Raw genomic sequence first — 15823 nt, forward strand, 5'->3', positions numbered from 1 at the left:
AGCAGGGGGTCCCTGGACCTGAAATTAATGCAGTTCAGCTGTGGAGATCAAAGAACACCAGAATAATGACAACAAAGGGGTCACTGTGTCATATTCTCTAGCCTGCTGTACCCATGATTGGCCACCGGGACTGCTGCCACTCTCAATGTCTTGTTCTAGCCTGCAGTACCTATACTTGTCCACCGGGATTGCTGCTGCTAAACTAAGGAACATGCCAGACTCTGATACCTGACACCTCTGCACCTGTGCTCCCTCTCAGCCTGCATATATAAACCTCCCTTTCCTGTTCCTCCCTTGCCTCTGTTTCAAGTCAGACTCCTATGCACATGCCTCTGATCCTGATCTGTTCCTGTACCTGTATTTGAGTCTGTTCGCAGTAAAGGCCCTTGCTGGTAATTTGGCTTGTCCTTGGTTGTTCTCGTTCTCAGTCCCTGCTCCCAGACCTGTCCCTGCTCGTCTGTCCTGTTCCAGTCTCCTCGTTGCCGACCTCTGCTTGTTACCTGACTTCGCTACCTGCCGCCTGCCTCGGACCCCTGCTTGTTACCTGACTTCGCTATCTGCCGCCTGCCTCTGATCTCTGCCTGTGACCCCTACTACGCTCCTGCTGTACCGGCCACCGAGATCCTACCCGCCAGAGGACTCTCCCGTAACACACTGTAGCCCCAAAGTACAGTATATGTCTAGGAAACAGCATATGTAGAAAATATGCATATTGTGTCGGGCAAGAGTAACCAGGCTATATAATAAAGGTTAAGCCTATCTGGTTACCCTTGAGCCCCGCGGGTTCCTGGCAGCTACCAGTACTATAAGCCAGGGGCCAGGTATCATTACATGCAAAAGTTAAAGGGACCCCTGATTTTCCATTTATAATATTCACTTTGTCCCACACTCCTGAAACTTTCTGTGTGTAAGTTTTTGGTGATATATTTGGGTGATGTATTTTGTTTGCTGGAGTTCGGGGACCAGAGCTACCGGTAGCCCATTAGTTCTGCCCAGCGAGCAGGTATGATTTGCCGGTGTGCGGGTGGAATTTACACCGGGGCTGCCCAGTGTCCCCCAGACTCCCGGTCTGCATAGAGTCCGTAGTTCAGGGATGTTGAGAGGTGTCGAGGTGTTAAGCGGCCGGGGTGGAGTACTGTGCCCGGAGAACAGAGACCCCCTGCGGGGAGGACCCTCTGGTCTGCCAGACTCCCCGAAGCCTGCCCAGCAGGTGGCAATGGGTTGACTGGGGGAAGCAGCGGAATGTCGGCGTGTTTCCCCATTGGTCGATTGATATGTCCCGCCCACGGGGTGTCCCGAGCCGGCTTGGCACACCCCCTCATCTGACGTCAGCCAAGAGACGAGCCCCTGTTTCTATTGGCTGGTGGGATATGGTTCCCACGCTCTGATGGGTCGCTCCTTCTATCTCCATGCTAAGGATAGCTTAGCGGAGGGTATGTAAGGAGAAGCCCCAGTCAGAGGACCAGACCATCCGGTGACTTGTGCTGATGAAGCGCGGGCGGCTTTTCAAAGTTGCTCTGTTGCAAATAGCAGAGCAACCGGCTCCGTTTTGAAGCTGGGAAAGTCTGTCCGGCAGAGACTAAGCCCCGTCTTTTCCGGCCAAGTTCTACCAATGGAAAGAGCTAGGAATTGAAGCCGAAAAGAACCGTGTGTATCTCCCGGTCAGGGTAAGCTCATCCAAGCGGGCGCCCTGCACCTCGGAAAGCCTAGATTTCCTCCCCCAGATCCCCAGTAAGTGTGCTTTTTATCTGTATATTGTGTCATTCTTCTTGTTGTAAGCGGTTTTAGCAAAATAAACTACATTTTGTTTCTACTACCTTGTTTTGCCTAATGCATGATCCGGGTACACATATTGAAGGTATTAAAAGTTCCCGGTCTCCCGTGACACATGTGACCATAAATTGGTCCAATTTGGGGTCATATGCATATGTTCCCCATACTGTATGCTGTTCCCTAGACATATACTTTGAGTGCAATTCTTTGGGGCTACAGTGACCCCTAGTGGTCATTATTCGAGTGTTCTTTGGTATTGTATTCCCCCGTGCATCGAGAATTTCTTACTTCTGTAAATTTATGGTGGGCGTTGTGTTACCATGTTACTACCAGCTCTGGAGACCCCCCTGCTACAATACTGTGTTACTAAAATGTAAATAAAAAAGGGAGATCGCCTGTAAGAGCTGTGCAGGGAGATGCAGCTCGCTCTGTGCAGGGAGATCGCCTGTAAAAGCTGTGCAGGGAGATGCTTCTCTCTCTGTGCAGGGAGATGCAGCTCGCTCTGTGCAGGGAGATCGCCTGTAAGAGCTGTGCAGGGAGATGCTTCTCTCTCTGTGCAGGGAGATGTAACTCTTTCTATGCAGAGTGATCGCCTGTAAGAGCTGTGCAGGGAGATCACCTGTAAGAGCTGTGCAGGGAGATCGCCTGTAAGAGCTGTGCAGGGAGATCGCCTGTAAGAGCTATGCAGGGAGATCCCCTGTAAGAGCTGTGCAGGGAGATCGCCTGTAAGAGCTGTGCAGGGAGATCGCCTGTAAGATCTGTGCAGGGAGATCGCACGTAAGAGCTGTGCAGGGAGATCGCCTGTAAGAGCTGTGCAGGGAGATCACCTGTAAGAGCTGTGCAGGGAGATCGCCTGTAAGAGCTGTGCAGGGAGATCCCCTGTAAGTGTTAGAGGAGGTACCCGGGCGCTATCTCTGTAGAGCTAGGTCAGATAAGCTGAAATATAAAAAAGCGGAGTATGATACTGCCTGAGTGTGATTTTCAAGTGATGTCCTCCTGTGACTCGGAACCCCAGCAGGATCTATCCAGGACCCTTGTAAGCAATGAATACAGAAAGGATGGGGGAGCACAGTTATGGGAAACAGGCAGTGTAATGGGTCTAGTAATATAAAAATAGAGCGGTTATACCCTGAGCCAACGTAATAGCTCAGGTGGCAGATGACCAATTGAAAGGGCGAATATACATAGATGTGTATATGTGGGTGAGAAGGTAAAAAATTGTAATATATAACTTACACAGCCTTGTGTAAGCTCAGTCTCATCAAGGTCAGGGAGATCGCCTGTAAGAGCTGTGCAGGGAGATCACCTGTAAGAGCTGTGCAGGGAGATCACCTGTAAGAGCTGTGCAGGGAGATCAACTGTAAGAGCTGTGCAGGGAGATTGCCTGTAAGAGCTGTGCAGGGAGATCGCCTGTAAGAGCTGTGCAGGGAGATTGCCTGTAAGAGCTGTGCAGGGAGATGTAGCGCTCTCTGTGCAGGGAGATCACCTGTAAGAGCTGTGCAGGGAGATCACCTGTAAGAGCTGTGCAGGGAGATCGCCTGTAAGAGCTGTGCAGGGAGATCGCCTGTAAGAGCTGTGCAGGGAGATCGCCTGTAAGAGCTGTGCAGGGAGATCGCCTGTAAGAGCTGTGCAGGGAGATCGCCTGTAAGAGCTGTGCAGGGAGATCGCCTGTAAGAGCTGTGCAGGGAGATCGCCTGTAAGAGCTGTGCAGGGAGATCGCCTGTAAGAGCTGTGCAGGGAGATCGCCTGTAAGAGCTGTGCAGGGAGATCGCCTGTAAGAGCTGTGCAGGGAGATCGCCGGTAAGAGCTGTGCAGGGAGATCGCCTGTAAGAGCTGTGCAGGGAGATCGCCTGTAAGAGCTGTGCAGGGAGGTCGCCTGTAAGGGCTGTGCAGGGAGATCTCCTGTAAAAGCTGTGCAGGGAGATCGCCTGTAAGAGCTGTGCAGGGAGATCGCCTGTAAGAGCTGTGCAGGGAGATCGCCTGTAAGAGCTGTGCAGGGAGGTCGCCTGTAAGGGCTGTGCAGGGAGATCTCCTGTAAGAGCTGTGCAGGGAGGTCGCCTGTAAGACCTGTGCAGGGAGATCGCCTGTAAGGGCTATGCAGGGAGACCGCCTGTAAGAGCTGTGCAGGGAGGTCGCCTGTAAGGGCTGTGCAGGGAGATCTCCTGTAAGATCTGTGCAGGGAGATCGCCTCTAAGAGCTGTGCAGGGAGATCGCCTGTAAAAGCTGTGCAGGGAGATCGCCTGTAAGAGCTGTGCAGGGAGATCGCCTGTAAGAGCTGTGCAGGGAGATCGCCTCTAAGGGCTGTGCAGGGAGATCGCCTGTAAGGGCTGTGCAGGGAGATCGCCTGTAAGAGCTGTGCAGGGAGATCGCCGGTAAGAGCTGTGCAGGGAGGTCGCCTGTAAGGGCTGTACAGGGAGATCTCCTGTAAGGGCTGTGCAGGGAGATCGCCTGTAAGGGCTGTGCAGGGAGATGTAACTCTTTCTATGCAGGGAGATCGCCTGTAAGAGCTGTGCAGGGAGATGCAGTTCTCTCTGTGCAGGGAGATCGCCTGTAAGGGCTGCGCAGGGAGATCGCCGGTAAGAGCTGTGCAGGGAGATCGCCTGTAAGACCTGTGCAGGGAGATCGCCTGTAAGAGCTGTGCAGGGAGATCGCCTGTAAGGGCTGTGCAGGGAGATCGACTGTAAGGGCTGTGCAGGGAGATCGCCTGTAAGGGCTGTGCAGGGAGATCGCCTGTAAGAGCTGTGCAGGGAGATGCAGTTCTCTCTGTGCAGGGAGATTGCCTGTAAGAGCTGTGCAGGGAGATCGCCTGTAAGGGCTGTGCAGGGAGATCGCCTGTAAGAGCTGTGCAGGGAGATCGCATGTAAGAGCTGTGCAGGGAGATCGCCTGTAAGGGCTGTGCAGGGAGATCGCCTGTAAGAGCTGTGCAGGGAGATCGCCTGTAAGGGCTATGCAGGGAGATCGCCTGTAAGAGCTGTGCAGGGAGGTCGCCTGTAAGACCTGTGCAGGGAGATCGCCTGTAAGGGCTATGCAGGGAGACCGCCTGTAAGAGCTGTGCAGGGAGGTCGCCTGTAAGGGCTGTGCAGGGAGATCTCCTGTAAGATCTGTGCAGGGAGATCGCCTCTAAGAGCTGTGCAGGGAGATCGCCTGTAAAAGCTGTGCAGGGAGATCGCCTGTAAGAGCTGTGCAGGGAGATCGCCTGTAAGAGCTGTGCAGGGAGATCGCCTCTAAGGGCTGTGCAGGGAGATCGCCTGTAAGGGCTGTGCAGGGAGATCGCCTGTAAGAGCTGTGCAGGGAGATCGCCGGTAAGAGCTGTGCAGGGAGGTCGCCTGTAAGGGCTGTACAGGGAGATCTCCTGTAAGGGCTGTGCAGGGAGATCGCCTGTAAGGGCTGTGCAGGGAGATGTAACTCTTTCTATGCAGGGAGATCGCCTGTAAGAGCTGTGCAGGGAGATCGCCGGTAAGAGCTGTGCAGGGAGATCGCCTGTAAGACCTGTGCAGGGAGATCGCCTGTAAGAGCTGTGCAGGGAGATCGCCTGTAAGGGCTGTGCAGGGAGATCGACTGTAAGGGCTGTGCAGGGAGATCGCCTGTAAGGGCTGTGCAGGGAGATCGCCTGTAAGAGCTGTGCAGGGAGATGCAGTTCTCTCTGTGCAGGGAGATTGCCTGTAAGAGCTGTGCAGGGAGATGCAGTTCTCTCTGTGCAGGGAGATTGCCTGTAAGGGCTGCGCAGGAAGATACAGCTCTCTCTGTGCAGGGAGATTGCCTGTAAGGGCTGCGCAGGGAGATGCATCTCTCTCTGTGCAGGGAGATCGCCTGTAAGAGCTGTGCAGGGAGATGCAGTTCTCTCTGTGCAGGGAGATCGCCTGTAAGAGCTGTGCAGGGAGATGCAGCTTCTCTCTATGCAGAGAGATTCAGCTGTTTGTGCAGGGCGTACGCCTGTAAGATCTGTGCAGGGAGATCTCCTGTAAGAGCTGTGCAGGGAGTTGCAGCTCGCTCTGTGCAGAGAGATCGCCTTTTAGAGCTGTGCAGGGAGTTGCAGCTCTCTCTGTGCAGGGAGATCTCCTGTAAGAGCTGTGCAGGGAGTTGCAGCTTCTCTCTGTGCAGAGAGATCGCCTGTAAGAGCTGTGCAGGGAGTTGCAGCTTCTCTCTGTGCAGGGAGATCTCCTGTAAGAGCTGTGCAGGGAGTTGCATCTTCTCTCTGTGCAGGGAGATCGCCTGTAAGAGCTGACGGTATCAGATGCTTATCCCATGCCCTGCATGGACGAGCTGTTAGATGAGCTCGCGGGGGCAAAGTATCTGACCACCATGGACTTGTCCAAAGGGTATTGGCAAATCCCTCTGACCCAGGAGGCTGGGGAGAAGTCAGCCTTCATCACTCCAAGCGGCCTCTATGAATTTTTGGTGATGCCATTCGGGATGAAGAATGCCCCGGCTACCTTCAAACGCCTGGTCAATAGCTTACTGGGAGGGATGCAGAGTTTTGCAAGGACATACCTGGATTATATTGCTGTGTTCAGTACTTGGTGGGACTCAGGGAAGCAGGGCTGACACCGAAGCCTGCAAAGTATCTGATGGGTATGGCAGAAGTGTTGTACCTAGGGCACAGAGTGGAGGGGGGGGGGGGGGGGGTGGCACCTTAAGCCAGAACCAGCTAAGGTGGAAGCTATAGTGCAGTGGCCGGTACCTGGGACCAAAAAGCAGGTCATGGCTTATTTATGCACCGCAGGCTACTATAGGAAGTTTGTCCCCTCAGTATAGTGCCATTGCCAAACCCCTGACTGACTTAATACAGAAGCGACTCCCAGATCTGGTAGCCCGGTCTCCTGCCTGTGAAAGAGCTTTTCAGGCATTAAAGACAGCACTGGCTAGTGCTCCGAATCTGGCTGCACCAGACTACTTGTACAAGTTTTTAGTACAGACCGATGTCTCGGACTATGGTATCGGGGCTGTACTCAGCCAAGTGGGGGAGGAGGGAGGAGAGCATCCTGTGGTTTATCCCAGCAATAAACTTTTACACCGCAAAGTGGTCTATGCCACGATTGAGAAGGAGTGATTTGCCATAGTTTGGGCACTGGAGAAACTGTAGCCCTATCTATATGGCCGGCTGTGACGGCGAGGGGGTAACCAGGCCCACTAATAAAGGTCAAGCCCACTTTGTTGCCCTTGAGTCGTTTTGGGGTCCTAGAGTGTCAGCTCTTGGACCTGGCAGTTGTGTGTATACTGCTATGCATTGTATGAAAATATGCGACAATACAGAATTATTTGTGTTTTTGCCTTTCCAGGAGTGCCAGCGAGCAGAGATTGCGGGGCTGTGAGTTTGAGGGTGGGTTTTGCGGATAAAGTCTTTTCAGATTGTGGCTATGTAGCAGGGCTTCCAGAGTTACTGGATACCCCAAAAAGGTAGCCGGGAATCAGTTCAGATTCTCAGATACCTTGAAGCACAGCGCTCCGGTCAAAATCCTACCCTGAAAACGTTCTTTCTGCTCACTGCCAGGAGTCCCTGCTTCAGCACAGGCCAGAAAGGTAAAAGGAGGCATAGGGATTTGTGTATCCCGGGTATCAGTCCAGCTTCGGTACAATTGAATCAACTCTGAAACTTAACCTAAGCGTTATTTGAAGCCGCTTTCTAGTAAACTTCTTATAGGAAGGACTAGGTCTTGGTGCCTCTGTGTCGGTGCTGACTTGAAAGACTCAGGGATGCCAAGGTGTTAGAACAGGCGGGGTACTGCAGTTCTGCTGAGTACCCGCATCCTGGGCTACACAGGGCGATCCGGCCACCATTTGCCAGAACCCAGACTCTGTGGAGCCGGGATTTTGTAGAAAGCCAGTGCATCAGAAAAAACAAGTCCTGTTTGGAATAATAAACTGCAGTTGGGATAAACTCCTTCCATGTAAGCATATAGCATAACGAAGCCCTAATAGGGTTAGGGGACTGGTACCTAATGCCAGCGACACCATAAATAAATAGTACAGACCAAAGTCCCATTAATCAAAGGAGAAAGAAAGGGTGCAGCGACCCATAAAGTGCACTCACTCAGTTTCTCCTGGAGTATCCAACATCAGAATTTTCATAGGCGTGCAATCTCCCAGGTAAGCAGCAGGAACAGGTAGGAAAATAAGGCAGTGCACTGCCAGAGGGAACAGAAGGAGGCTCACGGTTTGTAGCAAAAAAAGTTAATTTATTACATAAAAAATGTGGATAAAAAGGTCCCCCCTAAGCCACAACAGGGGTCCACCAACGCGTTTCGGGCAGTATGCCCTTTATCAAGGTGTACACAACAACCATAGAAGCTCAAATTTATACTACAGCGCCGATCGCGCTATCGCGTGACGTCACGGACGGTGCAACCAATCAGATGGCATCTCCTATCAGACGTGTCCCGATTGGATATTGGGATCGCGTCATTACAACAAACTTTATTAAGCCTCACATATCCTCGAATACAATGCAAGGGATATGGGCTAAAGGATGGTGCTCTCTGATTGGTGCACTGAACTTGGGAACAAATACAGCTTTATTAAACTAACATTTTACAGTTTAAAACGTCTGTGACGACAAAAAAGTCTTCCCAACCCTAGCGCGAAAAAGAAAAAAAAAGGGAAAATGAGACAAAATAAACGTTTTACGAAAGGACTAACACTAATAATAATAGTAGTGTGCAAAAAAACAGGCGCTTACCTCAGATTAGAAACAAAAGTGTGCTTACAGTAAAGCGGTCAATTCGACAATAGCTCTCTTACAAATACTTGGAGCAAACAGTAGGATCCCTTCAGCTTCAACCCCAGAAAAGGGATAATCCAGAACCCTTATAGAAACATGGGAACAAAATCTTCTGGTGGTTTAGAGCAACGCGTTTCGTCGACACATCGACTTCCTCAGGCTCAAATAATGTGATTTGAATAGTGTTATTTGAGCCTGAGGAAGTCGATGTGTCGACGAAACGCGTTGCTCTAAACCACCAGAAGATTTCGACCTAAGGAGGCTTCCGCAGTCAGACCGTGGAGCAGTGTTTGCAGCCCAGCAGGATAGTTTTTCTTCCTGCATCCCGGACGCGGGAAGGGCGCACAAAGCTGCTCAAACTCGATCCTGGACTGCTTGAGGAGGCCAGGGGTCCATTCTATATGTATGTGAGTCCCTTTGCTGTTTTAATTAATAAATGCGATTTCTTGTGAATATTTAACTGGAACCGTGCCTCACTCGTTTTTCTCATCACCCAACCCCTCCCCCCCCCCACGCATCATAACACCTGGGGGGAGAGCCTGGCTGACGCCTGGGAGATAGCACTGATTTTCGTGCTGCCCTGGATACTGGAGAAAACTCCCATTACGTGACGAATAGATTTGGATGGGTTAAATTTAACCCCAAAGTAACCAATTTCTACACCAGCTCACACAGGGCCGTGTGAGTATAGCCTTATAGATTATATATCATTTCCCCTAACCCTATCAACATACAGCTATATCTAGCTGGGAGAGGCACAGCTCGCCCTCAAGGAGGTGATCACTAATTGTGGTTGCTTACACATGGCCGTGTAAGTATTATTATATTTACAACCCGCCCCCCACCTTTGGAACTACTGTCAATATTCATCACCATTATTATTGTTTATGTCTTTCTAATCCCATGCTCCCCCATTGTTTGTTTGTTCCCACTAATAATAATAGTAACAATAAATAAAATTTAAAAAAAAGGAAAACAGCAATTAAAGCTAAAGATTAAAAATTAAATTTGAAAAAAGTGCTGCTTAATCAAATGATTATGAAAGAAATAATATATTAACTCCCAAAGTAAAGGTTTTACTATACTCTAAGAAGCATAACAATTCAAAAATAGCACGTTTGCACAATGGAACATTTACAAGACCAGGAGGGCACAAAGCAAGTTTTTACATGACTCTTAATTTTTTACTTTTGACTTTTTCCCTTTTTCCTTCAAAACTACTAAGCACATTAACCACAAATTAACCCTAAAGTTAGAAAAAGGGGAAAACTCCCCTAAATATATAATTAATAATGGTTATGTGTGAACCCAAGTTGTCCGAAGGAAAAAAAAGATATTAGATCAGTTTTTAGATATAAACAACAAAAAACAATTGAATATAATACAAAAGATCTGAAAAGTAATTTAATATATATCAATTACAGAAAGCTATGATCAAAAAAATTGATAAAAGAAATTAAACCAATTATTGAATATAGAAATATGATAGTTTCAATTACTAATAGTCTATCAAGTAACATTGTTTACTTAGAAAAAATCAATGAATGAGCACCATGAAGAATGTATAGCAAAAAATAATATATTTTTAGCAAGTTTTTAGGCAAGTTTTATGGCGTTTTTTTTTTAGCAGGTTTTATAACAATTTTTTAGCAAGTTTTTTTTAGCAAAATCAGATTTGATCTTCTTTATCTTCTTCCTTCATCTGTCAATCCAAAATACCCCATGTTAAATCCCAACCGATGTTGTCTCGTCACCTTCTTGGGCTCAAATGAGGTGTCACGGCCTTAAATAGGGCTTGTGACGTCACATTTAGCCTCCAAATGGTTAACAGCCACCTGATTGGCTGTTAAAACCATGTTCCGACTTAATTTTTTTGACATGACGTCACTTAAAGGGAATGATGCCAGCCAATCAGAATGGCTGTGCTTCATTTGCCTTTAAGATGGCGTCACGAAGCCGGTGTCACATGGTATTTCAGCCAATCAGATCATGGGAACCAATTCCACACTCTGATTGGCTGAATTACCTTGTGACACAGCGGCCATCTTGGATTTAGTGACGTCATGTTACAGGGAATGATGCCAGCCAATCAGAATGATTGTGTTTAATTTGCCTTTCACATGACGTCACTAAATCCAAGATGGCCGCTGTGTCACAAGGTATTTCAGCCAGAGTGTGGAATTGGTTCCCACGATCTGATTGGCTGGAATACCATGTGACCATCATTCCCTTTAAGTGACGTAATGTCAAAAAAATTTTTTTAAGTCGGAACATGGTTTTAACAGCCAATCAGGTGGCTGTTAACCATTTGGAGGCTAAAAGTGACGTCACAAGCCCTATTTAAGGTCGTGACGCCTCATTTGAGCCCAAGAAGGCGGCGAGACAACATCGGTTGGGATTTAATATGGGGTATTTTGGATTGACAGATGAAGAAAGAAGATAATGAAGATCAAGAAATGGTTACAGATGTAGATAGAAGACGGTGATTAAAGAAATAAAAAAGAAGACTGGGGTACCTGATCCGGATCTTCATGGCGGATGGCATCGGATGCTGTTGGAGGGCTTCAAGGTACGTGAGCTTCCTGTTACCCCGGGAGTCAGAGGGCCACCGCTTCTAATGGTAAGTAAAATATTCAATGTTTGTAAATGTCTCTTTTTACAGTTTTTTATTTGGATGTGTTTTTTGATTTTTTGGGGGAGGCACATTGACTGATAATATATTAATCTGTACCACTTTAGGGTACAGATTAATACATTATTATGGCAATATTTGGGGGGCATTTCTGGCTTTCTATTGCTGTTGCTTTTTTTCATTTCAGTTTATTATGTGGATGTCATTGTTTGTTTGTTCATGCTTAATGTAATAAAAGGTTTATGATTGGTGTTCGCTTGTACTTAATGTTATATTATGTTAGCTAATGTGTTTTATGGTTAGTTCAGATATTGATAAAATTTCTTTCTTTCTATTTTACTGTTTAAATTCTTTAATGTTGTAGTAATTCATTGTTTGGATTGGTTAGTGTTACTATTCGTTTTGAGTTGGTTTAGGAATTAATTGGTTTCATTGGTTAATGGTTTAATTAATTCATTGTTGATGTTGCTATTGATTGTATTCATTGGATTAACTGGCTACTGTTTTTATTTAGTGAAGTGTGTTTTTTGGGAGTTTAGTTAGGTTTTATTATTGTGTGTCTTGTGTATTACTGTATTGTCATTAGGGTGCCCATTGAGTGCTATAGAGGCTTATCATGCCCATATTATTATTATATGGGTATGATGTACCACTATACTGGGTATAAGGTATAAGGTGGGTATAGTCAGTCAGGGGTGGGTGCTTAGGCCTCACGGAGGGGTGAAGGGGGTATTAGCCCTAAGGATGGTTGTCTAGACCTTGCAAGGCCTAAACAGCCACTAAGGGCCAAATTCACCCTTCACCCACCCTCGCTAGCCACAGTATTGTATTGTATTGTATGTCTTTACAGTAAGCCTGGCACGGGTGTTTAACCTCTTCATTACCTTAGCGGTTAGTCGCTAAGGTAATTAAGTTGCTGTACATGCATTTTTCCTGCCTCGGATGCATGCCGGGGGGTCTGGAGCTGCTATTAATGGCTATCAGCTTCGGAGACCCCCGGCATCAATCCGAGGCAGGAAAAGGGCCTGATTTTTTCTAAGTCCCGACACTTCGCAGCTCATCGAGGCCATCTCCCCACCAATTTACCTAAAAGTTTGAGGTGAATTGGATTTGGGGAGAACGCCTTTTAGGGCTGCGATGGGCTGCGATAGGCCGCGACAGCCGACTCACGGGTATCTGAATCGCGCAAGTTTATGATCCTTCAGAAAATGGTCGATAAGCGGCTGATCGCCGCTCAATTAGTGAATTTCTGTTGGTGATAACATTTTGTGTCGATACAGGCCGTTATCGAGGCTTTCCGAATAAGGCCCTTTGTTTTCTGTGTTACAGTATTTCAACTAGGAAAGGCTAGTTTTGTAGCCCAGACCCCCAGTAAGTATGTTTTTCTCCTGTACATTGCAATTTGTTGTGTGTACGTCTGTTTGAAAGGAATAAATCGCAATTTGATTTACTTCGTGGTTTTGCTCAGTGATAGGATCCTGGTATAAAGGTGTAATTTCCTGGTCTCCCGTGACAGTAAGACCACCAATGAATGAGACTGCCTTCCAATGAATGAGACTCCCTCCTGAATGAGACATCGTTCTAATGAGTAAGACCACCCATAAATGAGACTGCCTTCCAATGAATGAGACTCCCTCCTGAATGAGACATCCTTCTAATGAGTAAGACCACCAATAAATGAGACTGCCTTCCAATGAATGAGACATCCTTACAATGAGTAAGACCACCAATGAATGAGACTGCCTTCCAATGAATGAGACTCCCTCCTGAATGAGACATCCTTCTAAGGAGTAAGACCACCAATGAATGAGACTGCCTTCCAATGAATGAGACATCCTTCCAATGAGTAAGACCATCAATAAATGAGACAACCTTCCAATGAATGAGACATCCTTCTAATGAGTAAGACCACCAATGAATGAGACTGGGTTCCATGCAGTAAGCCATCATACCATTTAATATACCATAGTGCACAGCGTATCACCCACACACAGCTATTTTACCAGCACATTTAGATGGGGGATCTGTATTCTTTAATTATTGTACGGGTCTGGTTCCCAGAAAGACCCAAATGAGACTCGGACAATTTTTGGCTTAAAATCAAAGTTCTTTGTTATGGTGACGCCGACATTGGAGGGGATGCCTTTCCGTTCTACATGATTCATAATGTTGAAGTGTTCAGGGTGATAGATGTGGATGTAGACCATTCCAGGGTCTGTTGTCACCGTCTTCACCTCCCCATGCTTGAGTAACGCCTGCATGATACGCCCGTCGGAGTGAGTGCCGACCACCACAATATCTTTTCCGTAACCGTTGGAAACGTGGGTGCTGTGCCCATGCCCCATGGTGAATTTCTGAAAAAGATCAATAATCAATAGGAGGAGATATATGGAGCACTAATATAGCCAGTTGAAGGAGGTAATAAATATATATATATATATATATATATATATATATATATATATATATATATATATATAAAAACAAACATCACAGCTTGCACTCAATGTACTGGTTCATATAGACAGGTGCTAGTCTCAAATAATAGAAAAACAACATTACCATTCTCTCGTCCGGTAAAGAAAGACTGCACTCGGTTCAGTAATCATGAAAAACTGTATTGGGCATCTGAATAAAAAAGATAAGTCACCCAATCCGACGTTTCGGTCCCTTGAGAAAGGTCCTATTCCAGGACCGAAACGTCGGATTGGGTGACTTATCTTTTTTATTCAGATGCCCAATACAGTTTTTCATGATTACTGAACCGAGTGCAGTCTTTCTTTACCGGACGAGAGAATGGTAATGTTGTTTTTCTATATATATATATATATATATATATATATATATATATATATATATATATATATATATATATTAGGAGGAGTTATAGGGAGCGGTTATATGGGGCAATAGGAGGAGTTATAGGGATTGGTTATATGGGGCAATAAGAGGAGGTGAAGTGAGCAGTTAAAGGGGCAATAGGAGGAGTTATAGGGAGCAGTTAAAAGGGATGATAGGAGGCATTGTAGGGAGGGGGTATATGGGGTAATAGCAGGAGATATAGGGAGAGGTTATATGAGACAACAGGAGGAGTTATAGGGAGAGGTTATATGGGGTAATGGGAGGAGTTATAATGAGCGATAATATGGTGCATATGGAGGACGTAGAGGAAGCAGTTATTTTAAGCAATAGGAGGAGTTATAGGGAGCGGTTATATGGGGTAATAGGAGGAGTTATAGGGAGCGGTTATATGGGGTAATAGGAGGAGTTATAGGGAGCAGTTATATGGGGTAATAGGAGGAGTTATAGGGAGCGGTTATATGGGGTAATAGGAGGAGTTATAGGGAGCAGTTATATGGGGTAATAGGAGGAGTTATAGGGAGCGGTTATATAGGGTAATAGGATGAGTTATAAGGAGGGATTATATGGAGCAATAGGAGGAGTTAAAGGGAGCAGTCATATTGGGTAATAGGAGGAGTTACAGGGAGCAGTTATATGGGGTAATAGGAGGAGTTTTAAGGAGTGGTAAAATGTGATGATAGAAGGAGTTATATGGAGGGGATATATGGACTAATAGCAGGAGGTATAGGGAGGGTTATATGGGACAAAAGGAGGAGTTATAGGGAGAGGTTATATGGGGTAATAGGAGAAGTTATAGGGAGCGATAATATGGTGCAAAAGGAGGAGGTATAGGGAGCGGTTATTTTGAGCAATAGGAGAAGTTATAGGGAGCAGTTATATGGAGAAAAGGAGGAGTTATAAGGAGGGGTTATATGGGGCAATAGGAGGAGTTATAGGGAGGAGTTATATGGAGCAATAGGAGGAGTTATAGGGAGGAGTTATATGGGGCAATAGGAGGAGTTATAGGGAGCGGTTTTATGTGGTAATTGGAGGAACTCTTTAATTTACATTTTTTTCCAGCAATACATTTCATAGATCAATTTACAAACAAAAACTGCACAATAAGTACGGATATACATTATACAAATATTAGCCCAGCATTTGATCCAAACTTTTTCCTCTAAAAAGCTATTTCTCATTTTCCTTAACTCTTCGAACCGCTTTCACAATGTCCTGAATATCTTAATCCTCAGAAATATACACATTTTTCATTGAAACCTGGTGCCTAGCTATCCACAAATTATACTTAACAGTGCCAAAAATCGGGAATATTGTACCATCGTTGAAATCTACTGTATTCACAGTAACTTGTAGGAGAAAACCCTGATGAAGACTCAAACTAATACAAGTGATAGGAATACATACCATTCCCCCTATCACTTCCAGGATAATTCCCACGATCTTATAGGCTGTACAGGTTAGTGGATGAGAGCCTGAAAGCCTTAAGAGAGCTTGCAGCCAATCGGGAGGGCAGATTCCAAAGGCCAAACCAACAGCGGCAAATTCAAAGATGCTGTGGACTGAATAGACGTGACCCGGCTTCAAAGATTAAGAGTCAGAAAAGTTTCTAAGTCCCGTTTTTAGAAGGTAGCGGTCGCGCCTGGCATTGCATGCCGAGACCAGTTCCAGGACTTTTGTGAGTAACTACCAGTCATTGGAAAGTGCTCTAAAAAGGTCACCTTGGGGGAATTTCGTTCCAGAAACGGATTTATTCGTTAGCCCCCTTCCCAGTAAGTGTGTTTAACTTGTGAATTGTGTTCCATTGTGTGCATGTCTTTTCGTGAAATAAATTACAATTT

The sequence above is a fragment of the Ascaphus truei genome, chromosome 20 (assembly GCF_040206685.1).
Source record: "Ascaphus truei isolate aAscTru1 chromosome 20, aAscTru1.hap1, whole genome shotgun sequence".
Taxonomy (NCBI): domain Eukaryota; kingdom Metazoa; phylum Chordata; class Amphibia; order Anura; family Ascaphidae; genus Ascaphus; species Ascaphus truei.